General features: G+C 39.0%; 1 protein-coding gene and 1 non-coding gene across 11 annotated transcripts in view; both read left to right on the forward strand.

Moving 5' to 3' along the window:
- The window catches only part of DNM3 (dynamin 3), a 607,865-nt gene that overhangs the window by 541,137 nt on the left and 49,420 nt on the right, over positions 1 to 17,308 (forward strand). The gene's annotated exons all lie outside the window — the stretch shown is intronic.
- LOC134734960 (U6 spliceosomal RNA) lies at positions 15,757 to 15,863 on the forward strand. Its single transcript, XR_010117828.1, has one exon. It is a non-coding gene; the product is annotated as a U6 spliceosomal RNA (small nuclear RNA).

Raw genomic sequence — 17,308 nt, forward strand, 5'->3', positions numbered from 1 at the left:
CACATAGCCTCAATATCACCCACAAGATACTTATTAATTTCAAAGGAGAAAAAATAGAAACTTTACAGTGGAGAAACCTGGAAGACACCATCTTAACCAAATGATCAAAGTTAACATCACTAGTAATGAGACAGATCCACATCACGTGTCTCCTGATGTAATGCACTGAGAAAGACACACCATTTATGTGGCGTGTTTTTGCTAAAAATGCACAACCTGAAATTAATAACGAGGAAACATCAAATTGAAGGACACTGTACAAAATAACTGGTCAATGCTGTACAAAATTATTAGGGTCATGAAAGATGAAAAAAGACTGAGGTATTGCTCCAAATTAAAGGAGACTAAAGAGGCATAACTAAATGTAATACATGATTGAGGATTAGATCCTGGGCCATAGTATTACAATGTCAATTTCCTTATCTTGATCATGGTTATGTAGTTTTGTAAGATAGTAACATTCGAAGAATCTGGGTGAAGGATGTACAGGAATTCTTTGTATTAATTTTCAACCTTTTAATAAGACAAATTATTTCAAGATGAAAATTATTTTACAAATCAAAGATAGTGTTATGATAGTTTCCTTAGACCTCTCCATCCTCCCATATTCTAAGAAAGGCCATTTATTTGTTACCTCCTTTCTCAGTTCTGTCCACAGACATCAATGCATGGCTTCAGGAAAAGTGGGCCAAGTGCAATGCTGAAAAGGAAGGAAACAGTTTGAGTCTGAAGCACAAGGTTCCTACTGTGCTGAATCAGTGTGGTAGAGGCTATTAAAATGCCATCTTTTCCTACCTCCCACTCCTCTCCTTCCTCTGCCTTCATACCCTACATCCCAGACCGCTTTTATTCCTATTGGGAGGGTATACAGAGAGAAATAGAGAAAAAATAATAATGAATGGCTGTGTTCTTTGGCACATGAATAGCAGTTTCCCTTTCGGGACTTCAAGAATAAAAAATGAGAGGCTTTAAATCTTGCTAACTTGTGCAAGAATGCGCGCGTGTGTGTATGTGTGTGCGCGTAGGTAAAAATGTAAACGGCCACTATGGAAAGAACAATGCTGGCTTTTAAAATCTACTAAAGTAAGAGAAATAATTATTCCTGAATAAGGTATGTCAAACACCAGTGGGAAGAAAGAAGAGCGGGTTATTTTGTTTAGAGCTGGATGAATTAGGAAAATCCCTTTTTACAGCTAACTCAGAGATGAGCTGTTATTGCCAAGATGTGGTTTATCAAACATCTAGGCTATCTCACAGGATGTGAGTTGGTTTAGCTTTGTAAAATAGCTCTATTTTTATTTTAGCCAAATCTCTACAAGACTCTCAGTCAGCTCCCTCCCCCACTAGAATGAAACAGCAACAACAGCAGTGAAACCTGACTGAAACAGCAGAGTAAATGTTGGCCAGAAGCCTGCTGTGATCCAGCCTGGCTTTTAGAAGGAGTCTCTCTCAGTTTGATTCATTGCTTCTCACAAGCCAGCTCCAGACTGCTTTTCTTGAGATAAAATAAGTTGTAGAAGTATAAAGGGAATGTTGCCACTGGTAATTCTTTTTACTTAAGATAATAAAAAGCACATAAAATTTCCATGCTCATATTTGACTCCTTTCCGGGTCTCCTTTCCTGATTCTAATACACTGTGGAAATGGTGCAAGGAAAAAAAAGCCACAGACAGAGTAGTCGGTATGATTTCAGACCACATGACTCATTACTTGTGCTTCTCTCTGGAGCAGTCTGTTTTCTGTGAGCTGGCTTCACTCTGGTTAATCACTTGGCATGGTGAGATTTCACCTGGTTGCCCCTCTGGTGACTCAGAAGGGGCCTGGGGCATCACTGAATTTATACTGAAAATCAGATGGGCATCTGAACAACTCCCACAACACACACACACACACACACACACTTAATCAGCATCAAGTAGTGCAGTTTCCTTTATAAGTGATGGGAGCTGCTGGCTGTTGTTTTTGGCTTGAGGCCGCATAGATCAGCCAGCCCTTGTGTAAGCATGGTCTGTCTGAATTGCTTTGGGGCTGTCTTCTTAGAAGTCTTCTTGCTGTTCATTATTTTGCTAGCAAGCCATAACTATTACCTTTTTTTTTTAGATTCCTCAATCTATGTTTTCTCTACTGTAAAATAGTAAAGTGTAGAGAATCAGGGAGCCCTATAAATCTTGAAGATTTTTTTTTGTCTTAATTTCTTTAATTTGAGATTGGCATTTAAAACCATTGTAGAACTTGTGAACTTGCTAAGTTTAAACTACAATTTGGAGTAGGGGGTAATAACCAAACTGTTCTTCTCATACTGTTTTAAAAGCTTCTGGTGTATATGCCTTTTTATTTTTTACTCATCATACAGTCTATTCAGAAAAATTTAAAAAAAAAACATTAAGTAGCTCTTGGCAGAAGGTCAAAACCAGCATTTCAGGGAAGGTATTTAAAAGTCTTTTAAGTGTGGGCTATTTGTATAAGCAATATCTGCACGTTTCTTATGACTGGGAAGGACTATTTTCACAGTCTTTCATGGAAATATTTCTAGACAATTTTCTGCGGCTCTTTTCCCTGAGCTCATTTATTTGCTTTTGCTTCAGAACACAGCATTTTAATGAGCAGTTTTATGAGCCTAACCTGTGTTCTGCAAGCTCCACATGACTGGATTCCTGTTGCACATAACCTTTGCCCTATTTTCCATTAAAACACAAGACTTTCCTATAATCAACTGTATACTATGACCTTGGAGGAAAAAAAATGCAACAGATAGTTTAGTCTACTATTTAGTCTACTTTAGCACACTAAAATTGATTTTTTTAAAAAATTAGTTGTTTCCTTATAGTTTTTAAAAGTGTACATATTAGTATTTTCGTCACAAATTTATTTATTTTGTAAGATGCCTAATTCAATATTACCATATCCCTCTGAGTAAATAACTCATTTAGCTATCTTTATAAACCACTGAGGGATGTACAAAGGCAAGATGAACCCCAAATCATTTGGAATTATGAACATTCAAAACAAAATAAAATGCAAAGTTTTCTATCTCCACTTGGTCTTACATATAATAATAGGTGTCAGGAAGTTCCTTCTTATAGCAAAGCTAAATCATCATCTGATGCATTTTGACTCCTCTTTGTGCTTTAATTCAAATGTAAAACAACTATTTTTCACTTTATACATAGTATCCTACTATTTTTATATAGAATCACTTTCTCTTCTATACCCTGAGACATCCCAATTTGTTTACTTTTTCCTCCAGGTTTTACTTCCTGTATTTTAATCCGTTTTCTTAATATCTGCTAAATATTCAAGCTCTCCCTTTCATTTGAGCAGTAGAGCCTCAGGCAGGATGCAGAGCCCCTGCAAGGGTCTAACAAGTACTACGAACAATGGAGCTATTGTTGTGTAGCACACCCAGCTCCCCCCTGGATCATGCATTCCAGCCATGTTTGCCTTTTAAAACTACACTATGGATTTAAGGTAGTCTGCGGTTGCTTGTAACACCTTGCTCTTTTTCTGCCCTGCTTACTTTAGCCAATCTGTCCTCATGTTATAATTCTGTTTACATTTTCTTCTTAGGACAAGGAAGGCACTCTTTAAAACAGAGTGCAGTAAGTTTAGGGCAAATGAAAGGAAATCTACTTCACATAACAGGTTATAAACTTGCAGAACTCATTAGTCCCAAAAGGTGGGACTGGCAGGAAATGTAAGTGAATTCAGAAATCTTTTAGCCAGATTTATGAATGAGAGCCACAAATGGCTACTAAGAAAACTGGGGCTATACCTGACTTTTACAACAGAAGTCAGAGAACAGCTTTGAGCTCCCACACGGGATGCCTCTTGAGACTTACTGGGGTGGCTGACCTTGGGTCTGGCCCACTATGGGATTTCCTGAGCTCCCTGTGTCCCTTCTACACTTGTTCTCAGTTTCACTGGGTCTCAGAACCAGTAAGGCTTATCTGGGAGAGGCAACCTTCTTTTTAAAATAGAGACTAGAAGAAAGCTTCATAACTTCTCCTTTCCCATTCAACCATTTGCCTACCTTAGTGCCAATTATGACTGTCAGGGAATGGTGATGTCTGTCTAGTAGAAACTAGCTGAGATCACATTTGAATGTTAAAACATAGATACTTTCTTTTACGCTAAGTCAGACACTTCTTTTTCCTGGGAATTTTCAGGCCTGACACCATAAATAGCATTTTTATTTCATCCTTACTCTATCCTCAGTAGAACCTTCAATCACTTAACTCCCCTGCTTTTCCCAGACCTATATCTCTTTACTGCAGGGTTCTCAAACTGGAGCACTTAAAAAATGCAAATGCTCCTGGCTTCACCCCAGACCAATTAAATCATAGTATTTGAGGGTGGAGCCCAGGTATCAATAGTCTTTAAAACCATCCCAGGTAATTCTCCCAGCAGCCAAGTTGAGAGTCTTGACCTGACAAGTAGTGTTAGGTTCTCTCCTTACCCTGAGCTCCCTGCTTGGCATCTCAGTGTTGTCTGTGACATCATTCTGCAACAGCCACCTCTCTATGTTAAATGTTTATTAGTGATTATGGTGAAGCTCTCTACACAAGTCATCAATGCTAGGTCTTTATGCTTTTCCTGTCCTTCCAACCGTGAACGCTTAGTAAAAGAAAACTTGCTGCAAAATCTGGATCATTGCAAATACCCAACACTTATAAGACCCTGCCCTCCTTTCACTCACCTCTTTGTTGACTAGCCAATCACCTGCTCCAAAAATGATCTTCCATCACATCTGTCCCTCACTTTTCCTGTAGGCAAGAATGTCACCTCTTAAGAGAATATAGAAGCCAACCAGAAGAAGCTGCCCAATACCTTTATCTTTACCTCGGCTGAGCAGTCTTCCACCATTCTCTTCTTATTCTTCCTTTAAATTGTTAAAAAGAGAAATTCCACTTTCATTTATTAAATATGATTGAGTAGCAACTGTGTGTAATACATTAAAATACAGGGGAGAAGGCCTATTAGAAAGCAATTAACAATAATACATGAAAAGAATATAAAGCCTTAATGATAAGAAATATTTAATAAGCTATGAGTGTCTTGGAAAGAGAGATCATTTGGGCCAGGTCTTGAATAATGAAAAGATTTTAGCAATCAAATATCAGGCAAAAGGGCATTCAGATTCAAAGGGGCAACATGGCTAAAGGCACCAGGTCGTGATGTGCATGGTTTGATTTGGGAATAGCAAAAGGTCTGGTATAACTGGAATATGGCATGGAAGGTGAATCTGTCTGAATATTTCTCCTTTACAGCATACTGAATCTCATTTGTTTGTTGTTATTTCTAGTGTCTTTAGTCTTTTGCCTTCTGGCTTCTTTTTAATATACACGTGTCTTCCCTGGCCTAAAAGAAACATCTTTGACCCAACCCTGATATCTTGATAAACAGCGTGCCATTCCCTTCATTTTTCTGCCAAACTTTCACAATATGACTTATACTTTCTTTCAGCCCCCTTTCCACATTCTCCACCTCACCCTCCTAATCCAGCTTCTGGCCCCCCTTTAATCCTATCCACAAACCCCCATCTCCACAGAAAAGCTCTGTTAAAGATTCTTACATCATTCAGACAAAGCCATTGCCAGCCCTCATTCTGTTTAGCCTCTTAGCAATATCTGGCACTGTTAATGACTGCCTTTTTCTTGAAAGCTTTTTTATCTAAAGTAGCCTGGGATGATGCATGATCTTTGAACCCTCCTCACCTTTTTTTAACTCCTTATGGTCTCCTTTGCTGGCACTTCCACCTCCTTAACTGTGAATATCCATCCCCAAATACTTTCCTCCCTCTCTTTCTTGTTTCATTCCATTATTTATTCTTTCATTCTGAAAGCATTTACTGAGTACTCACACTAGGCCAGGCACTTTGCTAAACACAAATTTGTTTTTTTCTGTACACTCATTTCTTTTACGAATGTTTTCTATTCTTATGGCTCCAGCTTCCAATTCTGTATGAAAGATTTCTAAATCTACATTTTCTGTTGTGGCTTCTGAATGCTTAATCTGTGATTCCAGTTGCCACCAGATATGTCCTTTGCATCTACAAAATTTACTAAAAAATAAACTCATTTTTTCCATAAAAACCAATTTCTCTGCTTCAGTTTGTTTGCCCCAATCTATGAAGTCACCATATCAGTCTTCAAGACTGGACATCTGAGCATATTATTTTACTCTTAATAGATTTTGTATCCAATCTGTCACAATTTTCCAATAATTTCTTCTTGAGAATGCCTTTATTATCTACTGGTTACCTCTCCATTTTTATAGCAACCCACTTGATCCAGACTTCACACATAGTTTCTTACTACAGACAATAATTGATCTCCCTGCTTCCAGTCTCACTCTCCTTAAATAAATTCCGCCTGCAGTTGCCATACTAATCTTCCTAAAACACTGCTTGAGCACATCCTTTCTGGTGACCTTTCAAGCCCACCACATTTCATCTCATCTCCTTAGCCTAACCCAAGTTCTCCACAATCTGACCACTCATTTTGCAATTCAGCCATATACTCTTCTTCTCAACATATTTGTTACCATGTCCTCCCCAGTATTTTCCCTAACACATCAAACTAATTTCCACCTCCATTCCCTTTGTTTCCCTCACCTAGATGCCTTCTAAAGGTCTGCATGCCCCAGTACAACCAGGCCAAGTCTCACTCACTTTCTTTCCATAGCCTTGCCTGGCTCCTGAAATCTCTAGAAAACTCTTCTCTCTTGAAAGGCTAATTACACTTAGAGGCTATACCATACCACTTAGTTCATATTACATGCTATCTTTATGACACATTGTTTTTGGCCTGTTCATGGGCTCCTCCCCAAATACAGGGTAAACTTCTTAGGTGCACAAACTGTGCTGTGACTTTCCCTTTAATCTCCAAAGAAACCTAGTGCATGTCTCATCATATATTAAATGTTTAATATATAGCCTGGGTTAGTTGTAATAATTATCTATGCTTCAATAAACTGGTTTAGACCAAGATAGACTCTACAAGTACAACAGAAACTTATGTTTACACTGTATATAAGGGGGTCATTTTCTGCTGTACAACATTAGTATCTAGTCTGCATGTCAGTTTTGAAGTAGATGCCTTTTTCCAACTCAAAAAGAGGCAGTTAAGGAGTAATTATTGAGCCTCCAGATCTAAATACCAAATTATAGGAAATACAAGGAGTGGAAGAGCACATTAAATGATGTGCAGGGGATGCAATCAGCCAAATCCACACTGGGGGATTGGACAGAATCTATAGGACAAAAAAAATTTTTAATAACAACAAATTGCAAGAGCAAGAAATAGAGAGATGGAGAAGTCTGAAGATTAAGATAGACATAAGAGAAATATCTACCAATCACAGTGACATGGTTTGGATCTGTATCCCCACCAAATCTCATGTCAATTGTAATCCCCAGCGTAGGAGGTGGGGCCCGGTGGGTGCTGACTGGATCATGGGGATGGATTTCTCATGAATGTTTCAGCATCATCTCCCCTTGGTACTGTCCTAGTGACAGTGAGTGAGTTCTCATAAAATCTGGTCATTTAAAAGTATGTGGCACCTCCCTGCTCCCTCTCTTGCTACTGCTCTATGTGAAGTGCTTGTTCCCCCTTCACCTTCCACCATGATTGTAAGTTTCTTGAAGCCTCCCCAGAGGCCAGGCAGATGCTAGTATCATGCTTTCTGTACAGCCTGCAGTGTCCTGAGCCAATTAAACCTCTTTTCTTACAAATTACTGAGTCTCAGGTATTTCTTTTTAACAACACAAGAATGAACTAATACACACAGTATACAGACTTATTTCAATTCAAACTCAAACACATAACCTTAAAAACATTCTTTAAAGACAATTGGGGAAGTGTAATATGAACACTAAATATATAATAAAGTTAAAAAATTATTAATGTTTTAGATAATAAAAATAGTATTGTGTTTATGTTTTCTAAGGATTCTTATCTTTTAGGATTATACACTGAAATATTTACAGATAAAATTATGTGATGTCTGAGTTTGCCTCAAAATAGTTGAGAAGCATAGACAGAACAAGGTTGGCCATGTGGTGAATTGTTGAACTTGAGTAACGAGAGATTAATTTGTACTGTTCTTTCTATTCTATCTACTTTTACATATATATAACATTTCTCAAATAAAAATATTTTTAAAGTAGTCATTCAAGTTAAGAAATTCTTGTTAAATATTTTTGATGTGATAATGGCACTGTGGTTATGATTTTTGAAAAGGAATTTTTTTTTTTTTTTTTTTTTTTTTTTTTTTTGAGACGAAGTCTCGCTCTGTGGCCCAGGCTAGAGTGCAGTGGCGCAATCTCGGCTCACTGCAAGCTCCGCCTCCCGGGTTCACGCCATTCTCCTGCCTCAGCCTCTCCAAGTAGCTGGGACTGCAGGCGCCCGCCACCGCGCCGGGCTAATTTTTTGTATTTTTAGTAGAGACGGGGTTTCACCGTGGTCTCGATCTCCTGACCTCGTGATCCGCCCGCCTCGGCCTCCCAAAGTGCTGGGATTACAAGCGTGAGCCACCGCGCCCGGCCGAAAAGGAATTTTTATCTTTTAGAAATACCAACTGAAATATTCATGCGTGAAATGAAAATAATGTAGACATTGATGTCGTTGCATTTTTAAATATTATAATGAGGAAAAACATGTTTAAATTGTCATTTAAAAATTTCTTTTTTTTATTCTTTTTATTATTATTATACTTTAAGTTTTAGGGTACATGTGCACAATGTGCAGGATTGTTACATATGTATACATGTGCCATGTTGGTGTGCTGCACCCATTAACTCGTCATTTAGCATTAGGTATATCTCCTAATGCTATCCCTCCCTCATCCCCCCACCCCACAACAGTCCCCGGAGTGTGATGTTCCCCTTCCTGTGTCCATGTGTTCTCATTGTTCAATTCCCGCCTATGAGTGAGAACATGTGGTGTTTAGTTTTTTGTCCTTGCGATAGTTTACTGAGAATGATTGTTTCCAGTTTCATCCATGTCCCTGCAAAGGACATGAACTCATCATTTTTTATGGCTGCATAGTATTCCATGGTGTATAGATGCCACATTTTCTTAATCCAGTCTATCGTTGTTGGACATTTGGGTTGGTTCCAAGTCTTTGCTATTGTGAATAGTGCCTCAATAAACATACGTGTGCATGTGTCTTTATAGCAGCATGATTTATAATCCTTTGGGTATATACCCAGTAATGGGATGGCTGGGTCAAATGGTATTTCTAGTTCTAGATCCCTGAGGAATCGCCACACTGACTTCCACAATGGTTGAACTACTTTACAGTCCCACCAACAGTGTAAAAGTGTTCCTATTTCTCCACATCCTCTCCAGCACCTGTTGTTTCCTGATTTTTTAATGATGGCCATTCTAACTGGTGTGAGATGGTATCTCATTGTGGTTTTGATTTGCATTTCTCTGATGGCCAGTGACTATGAGCATTTTTTCATGTGTTTTTTGGCTGCATAAATGTCTTCTTTTGAGAAGTGTCTGTTCATGTCCTTCGCCCACTTTTTGATGGGGTTGTTTGTTTTTTTCTTGTAAATTTGTTTGAGTTCATTGTAGATTCTGGATATTAGCCCTTTGTCAGATAAGTAGGTTGCGAAAATTTTCTGCCATTTTGTAGGTTGCCTGTTCACTCTGACGGTAGTTTATTTTGCTGTGCAGAAGCTCTTTAGTTTAATTAGATCCCATTTGTCAATTTTGGCTTTTCTTGCCATTGCTTTTGGTGTTTTAGACATGAAGTCCTTGCCCATGCCTATGTCCTGAATGGTATTGCCTAGGTTTTCTTCTAGGGTTTTTATAGTTTTAGGTCTAACATGTAAGTCTTTAATCCATCTTGAATTAATTTTTGTATAAGGTGTAAGGAAGGGATCCAGTTTCAGCTTTCTACATATGGCTAGGCAGTTTTCCCAGCACAATTTATTAAATAGGGAATCCTTTCCCATTGCTTGTTTTTGTCAGGTTTGTCAAAGATCAGATAGTTGTAGATATGCGGCATTATTTCTGAGGGCTCTATTCTGTTCCATTGGTCTATATCTCTGTTTTGGTAGCAGTACCATGCTGTTTTGGTTACTGTAGCCTTGTAGTATAGTTTGAAGTCAGGTAGCGTGATGCCTCCGGCTTTGTTCTTTTGGCTTAGGACTGACTTGGCGATGCGGGCTCGTTTTTGGTTCCATATGAACTTTAAAGTAGTTTTTTCTAATTCTGTGAAGAAAGTCATTGGTAGCTTCATGGGGATGGCATTGAATCTATAAATTACCTTGGGCAGTATGGCCATTTTCACCATATGGATTATTCCTACCCATAAGCATGGAATGTTCTTCCATTTGTTTGTATCCTCTTTTATTTCATTGAGCAGTGGTTTGTAGTTCTCCTTGAAGAGGTCCTTCACATCCCTTGTAAGTTGGATTCCTAGGTATTTTATTCTCTTTGAAGCAATTGTGAATGGGAGTTCACTCATCATTTGGCTCTCTGTTTGTCTGTTATTGGTGTACAAGAATGCTTGTGATTTTTGTACATTAATTTTGTATCCTGAGACTTTGCTGAAGTTGCTAATCAGCTTAAGGAGATTTTGGGCTGAGACGATGGGGTTTTCTAGATATACAATCATGTCATCTGCAAACAGGGACAATTTGACTTCCTCTTTTTCCTAATTGAATACTCTTTATTTCCTTCTCCTCCCTAATTGCCCTGGTCAGAACTTCCAACACTATGTTGAATAGGAGTGGTGAGAGAGGGCATCCCTGTCTTGTGCCAGTTTTCAAAAGGAATGCTTCCAGTTTTTGCCCATTCAGTATGATATTGGCTGTGGGTCTGTCATAGATAGTTCTTATTATTTTGAGATACGTCCCATCAATACCTAACTTATTGAGAGTTTTTAGCATGAAGTGTTGTTGAATTTTGTCAAAGGCCTTTTCTGCATCTGTCAAGATAATCATGTGGTTTTTGTCTTTGGTTCTGTTTATATGCTGGATTACATTTATTGATTTGCGTATGTTGAACCAGCCTTGCATCCCAGTGATGAAGCCCGCTTGATCGTAGTGGATAAGCTTTTTGATGTGCTGCTGGATTCAGTTTGCCAGTATTTTATTGAGGATTTTTGCATCAATGTTCATCAAGGATATTGGTCTAAAATTCTCTTTTTTGGTTGTGTCTCTGCTAGGCTTTGGTATCAGGATGATGCTGGCCTCATAAAATGAGTTAGGGAGGATTCCCTCTTTTTCTATTAATTGGAATAGTTTCAGAGGGAATGGTACCAGTTCCTCCTTGTACCTCTGGTAGAATTCGGCTGTGAATCCATCTGGTCCTGGACTTTTCTTGGTTGGTAAGCTATTGATTATTGCCACAATTTCAGAGCCTGTTATTGGTCTATTCAGAGATTCAACGTCTTCCTGGTTTAGTCTTGGGAGGGTGTATGTGTCGAGGAATTTATCCATTTCTTCTAGATTTTCTAGTTTATTTGCGTAGAGGTGTTTGTAGTATTCTCTGATGGTAGATTGTATTTCTGTGGGATCGGCGGTGATATCCCCTTTATCATTTTTTATTGCGTCTATTTGATTCTTCTCTCTTTTCTTCTTTATTAGTCTTGCTAGTGGTCTATCAATTTTGTTGATCTTTTCAAAAAACCAGCTCCTGGATTCATTAATTTTTTGAAGGGTTTTTTGTATCTCTATTCCTTTCAGTTGTGTTCTGATTTCAGTTATTTCTAGCCTTCTGCTAGCTTTTGAATGTGTTTGCTCTTGCTTTTCTAGTTCTTTTAATTGTGATGTTAGAGTGTCAATTTTGGATCTTTCCTGCTTTCTCTTGTGGGCATTTAGTGCTATAAATTTCCCTCTACACACTGCTTTGAATGTGTCCCAGAGATTCTGGTATGTTGTGTCTTTGTTCTTGTTGGTTTCAAAGAACATCTTTATTTCTGCCTTCATTTCGTTATGTACCCAGTAGTCATTCAGGAGCAGGTTGTTCATTTTCCATGTAGTTGAGTGGTTCTGAGTGAGTTTCTTAATCCTGAGTTCTAGTTTGATTGCACTGTGGTCTGAGAGACAGTTTGTTATAATTTCTGTTCTTTTACATTTGCTGAGGAGAGCTTTACTTCCAACTATGTGGTCAATTTTGGAATAGGTGTGGTGTGGTGCTGAAAAAAATGTATATTCTGTTGATTTGGGGTGGAGAGTTCTGTAGATGTCCATTAGGTCCACTTGGTGCAGAGCTGAGTTCAATTCCTGGGTATCCTTGTTAACTTTCTGTCTCGTTGATCTGTCTAATGTTGACAGTGGGGTGTTAATGTCTCCCACTATTATTGTGTGGGAGTCTAAGTCTCTTTGTAGGTGACTAAGGACTTGCTTTATGAATCTGGGTGCTCCTGTATTGGGTGCATATATATTTAGGATACTTAGCTCTTCTTGTTGAATTGATACCTTTACCATTATGTAATGGCCTTCTTTGTCTCTTTTGATCTTTGTTGGTTTAAAGTCTGTTTTATCAGAGACTAGGCTTGCAACCCCTGCCTTTTTTTGTTTTCCATTTGCTTGGTAGATCTTCCTCCATCCTTTTATTTTGAGCCTATGTGTGTCTCTGCATGTGAGATGTGTTTCCTGAATACAGCACACTGCTGGGTCTTGACTCTTTATCCAATTTGCCAGTCTGTGTCTTTTCATTGCAGCATTTAGCCCATTTACATTTAAAGTTAATATTGTTATGTGTGAATTTGGCCCTGTCATTATGATGTTAGCTGGTTATTTTGCTCGTTAGTTGATGCAGTTTCTTCCCAGCCTTGATGGTCTTTACATTTTGGCATGTTTTTGCAGTGGCTGGTACCAGTTGTTCCTTTCCATGTTTAGTGCTTCCTTCAGGAGCTCTTTTAGGGCAGGCCTGGTGGTGACAAAATCTCTCAGCATTTGCTTGTCTGTACAGTATTTTATTTCTCCTTCACTTATGAAGCTTAGTTTGGCTGGATATGAAATTCTGGGTGGAAAATTCTTTTCTTTAAGAATGCTGAATATCAGCCCCACTCTCTTCTGGCTTATAGAGTTTCTGCCGAGAGGTCCGCTGTTAGTCTGATGGGTTTCCCTTTGTGGGTAACCTGACCTTTCTCTCTGGCTGCCCTTAACATTTTTTCCTTCATTTCAACTTTGGTGAATCTGACAATTATGTGTCTTGGAGTTGCTCTTCTCGAGGAGTATCTTTGTGGCGTTCTCTATATTTCCTGAATCTGAATGTTGGCCTGCCTTGCTAGATTGGGGAAGTTCTCCTTTATAATATGCTGCAGAGTGTTTTCCAACTTGGTTCCATTCTCCCCATCACTTTCAGGTACACCAATCAGACATAGATTTGGTCTTTTCACATAGTCCCATATTTCTTGGAGGCTTTGTTCATTTCTTTTTATTCTTTTTTCTCTAAACTTCCCTTCTCACTTCATTTCATTCATTTTGTCTTCCATCACTGATACCCTTTCTTCCAGTTGATCACATCGGCTCCTGAGGCTTCTGCATTCTTCACGTAGTTGTCAAGCCTTGGCTTTCAGCTCCATCAGCTCCTTTACAGACTTCTCTGCATTGGTTATTCTAGTTATCCATTCATCTAACTTTTTTTCACAGTTTTTAACTTCTTTGCCATTGGTTTGAATTTCCTCTTGTAGCTCGGAGTAGTTTGATCATCTGAAGCCTTCTTCTCTCAGCTCGTCAAAGTCATTCTCCGTCCAGCTTTGTTCCATTGCTGGTGAGGAGCTGCATTCCTCTGGAGGAGGAGAGGCACTCTGGTTTTTAGAGTTTCCAGTTTTTCTGCTCTGCTTTTTCCGCATCTTTGTGGTTTTATCTACTTTTGCTCTTTGATGATGGTGTCGTACAGAAGGGTTTTCGGTGTGGATGTCCTTTCTGTTTGTTAGTTTTCCTTCTAACAGACAGGACCCTCAGCTGCAGGTCTGTTGGAGTTTGCTAGAGGTCCACTCCAGACCCTGTTTGCCTGGGTATCAGCAGCAGTGGCTGCAGAACAGTGGTGGCTGTAGAACAGCAGATCTTGGTGAACTGCAAATGCTGCTGTCTGATCATTCCTTTGGAAGTTTTGCCTCAGAGGAGTACCCAGCTGTGTGAGGTGCCAGTCTGCCCCTACTGGGGGATGCCTCCCAGTTAGGCTGCTCGGGGGACAGGGACCCACTTGAGGAGGCAGTCTGCCTGTTCTCAGATCTCCAGTTGCATGCTGGGAGAACCACTACTCTCTTCAAAGCTGTCAGACAAGGACATTTAAGTCTGCAGAGGTTACTGCTGTCTTTTTGTTTGTCTGTGCCCTGCCCCCAGAGGTGGAGCCTACAGAGGCAGGCAGGCCTCCTTGAGCTGTGGTGGGCTCCACCCAGTTCGAGCTTCCTGGCTGCTTTGTTTACCTAATCAAGTCTGGGCAATGGCAGGTGCCCCTCCCCCAGCCTCGCTGCTGCCATGCAGTTTGATCTCAGACTGCTGTGCTAGCAATCAGTGAGACTTCGTGGGCACAGGACCCTCTGAGCCAGGTGCAGGATATAATCTCCTGGTGTGCCATTTTTTAAGCCCATTGGAAAAGCGCAGTATTAGGGTTGGAGTGACCTGATTTTCCAGGCGCCGCCTGTCACCCCTTTCTTTGACTAGGAAAGGGAACTCCCTGACCCCTTGTGCTTCCCAAGTGAGGCAATGACTCACCCTGCTTCGGCTCCTGCACAGTGTGCTGCACCCACTGTCCTGCACCCACTGTCTGGCACTCCCTAGTGAGATGAACCCGCTACCTCAGATGGAAATGCAGAAATCACCCATCTCTGTGTCGCTCGCGCTGGGAGCTGTAGACCAGAGCTGTTCCTAATTGGCCATCTTGGCTCCACCCCCTGAAAAATTTCTAATCCCCAGAAATACCTCCATAAACCCCAAGGTGAGAAAACAATACTTTAGACAGTAATGTAAAGCCTGTTCTGCGTTTTGCCTGTTTATACCTATAGACTACATAGCAAGCAAATCTGTGAGTTGCATGTCCTGTAGATGAGCCCATAGAGAAGAGTAAAAAATAACCAAACACTGTGTGTGAGAAGTCATAATCTTTAAAGATACAGGATTTGTCTTAAGAGTAATGGCTTTAAAAACTGGATTATATTCCAGGTAACATCAACCATCAATGGATATACATTCAGACATGCTAGTGCCAGATAAAGTGGCTAATGCCTGTAATCTCAACTAGTTCAGAGGCTTAAGCAGGAGGATTGCTTGAGGACAGGAGTTTGAGACCAGCCTGGGCAACATAGCAAGACCCTGTCTCTAAAAACATTTTTTTAATTAGCTGGGCATGGTGGCATTCACCTGTAACCCTGCTACTTGGGAAGTTGATGTAGGAGGATTAGTTGATCCCAGAAGTTCAAGTGAGCTATGATCACACTATGTGACTGCAGCCTGGGCAACAGAGCGAGGCCCTTTTTCTAAAAAAAGTAAAAAATGAATAAATAAACATGCTAAAGTATTCCTGGATTTTGAAAAACAAAACAAAACCAACCAAATACAAAGAAAACTCCAGAGGCTTTCCCCAATATCAATTTAATTCATAAATTTAGTATTAGCCCTCCAAAAAACTTTTCAGTAAAATGCTGATTATTAGCAAATTTATCTGATTTCAGGAAGAAGAGTCTTGTCTCTGTGATTAGAATATTCATTAGCAATCAAATGGCCAGTAAGTTAATATCAGAACCTAGCTGAATGTCTGGAAAACCTACAAGTTAGAAAATCATTCATGGGTGCTCACTTTAGTAGCACATATACTAAAATTGGAAAGATATAGAAAAGATTAACACAGCCCCTGCACAAGAATGACATGCAAATTCAGGAAGCATTTTGTATTTTTCTGAATGAGAAATTTAACAAAGAGATACATATTATAAAAAAGAACTAAACAGAAATCTTGGAGCTGATGAATTCAATGATTGAAATAAAAAATAGAATTGAGGGATTCAACAATAGACCAGATCAACCAAAAGAAAGAATTTTTAAACTTGAAGGTGAATATTTTGAAATAACCCAGTCCAAAAAAAAGAAAAATAAAATAAAAAAGAATTAAGAATGCCTACAGGACCTATTGGGACACCATTAAATGAGCAAATATTCACAGTATGAGAATTTCAGGAAAGGCATAGAAAACCTATTTAATGAAATAATAGCTGAAAACTTTGCATGTCTTGATAGAAATATAGATATCTAGATCCAGGAAACTCAAAACTCCAAATATATTAAGTTCAAAAAGGTCCTCTCCAAATCACGTTATAGTCAAAGTGACAAAAGTCAAAGACAAAGAATTCCAATAATAGCAAGAGAAAAGCATTAAGTCACAGATAAGGGAATCCCCATTAAGCTAACATTAGATTTCTCAGCAGGCACCGTATAGGCTAGGAAAGAATGGGATGATAAATTCAAAGCACTGAAAGAAAAAAAAAAAAGATGTTAGCCAAGAATACTATACCCAGAAAATCTATACTTCAGAAATGAAAGGGAAATAATGTCTTTCCCAGACAAACAAAAACTGAGGAAATTCATCACCACTAGACCAGCATTACAAAAAATTATTAAAGAAGTCCTACACATGGAAGCAAAAGGATGATATTTCTATCATCATAAAAACATGCAAAAGTATAAAATTCACTCATAGAGCAGATACACAAATGATTAAGGGAAAGGAATTTAATCTTATCATGTCAGAACACCACCAAACTGCAAAGATAAATAATGAGAGAGGAAAAACAGGAACAAAGGATATACAAAACAGTGAGAAAACAAAAAATATGACAAGATTAAGTCCTCTCCTAACAATAATAACCTTGAATATGAGCAGATTAAATTCCACAATTAAAAGATATAAACTGGCTGAATGGTTAAAAATCAAGACCCAACTATGTGCTGCCTACAATAAACTCACTTTACCTATGAAGATACACGTAGACTGAAAGTGAAGGAATGAAAATATATATTCCATACAAACAAATCCAGAATGAGCAGGAGTACTGCTATGGTTTGGCTGTGTCCTCACCCAAATCTCATCTTGAATTATAGTTCTTATAATTCCCACATGTCTTGGGAGGGACCTGGTAGAAGGTAATTGAATCATGAGAGTGGTTTCCCCCATGCTATTCTCATGAGAGTGAGTAAATTCTTACAAGATCTGATGGTTTTATAAGGGGCTTCCCCCTTTGCTTGGCTCTCATTCTTCTTGCTGCTGCCATGTGAAGAAGGACATATTTGCTTCCTAGAATACCCCACTCTCAGCATTGCATAGATCACCTAGGCATAAAATCAACA

This window comes from Symphalangus syndactylus, chromosome 12, assembly GCF_028878055.3.
Source record: "Symphalangus syndactylus isolate Jambi chromosome 12, NHGRI_mSymSyn1-v2.1_pri, whole genome shotgun sequence".
Taxonomy (NCBI): domain Eukaryota; kingdom Metazoa; phylum Chordata; class Mammalia; order Primates; family Hylobatidae; genus Symphalangus; species Symphalangus syndactylus.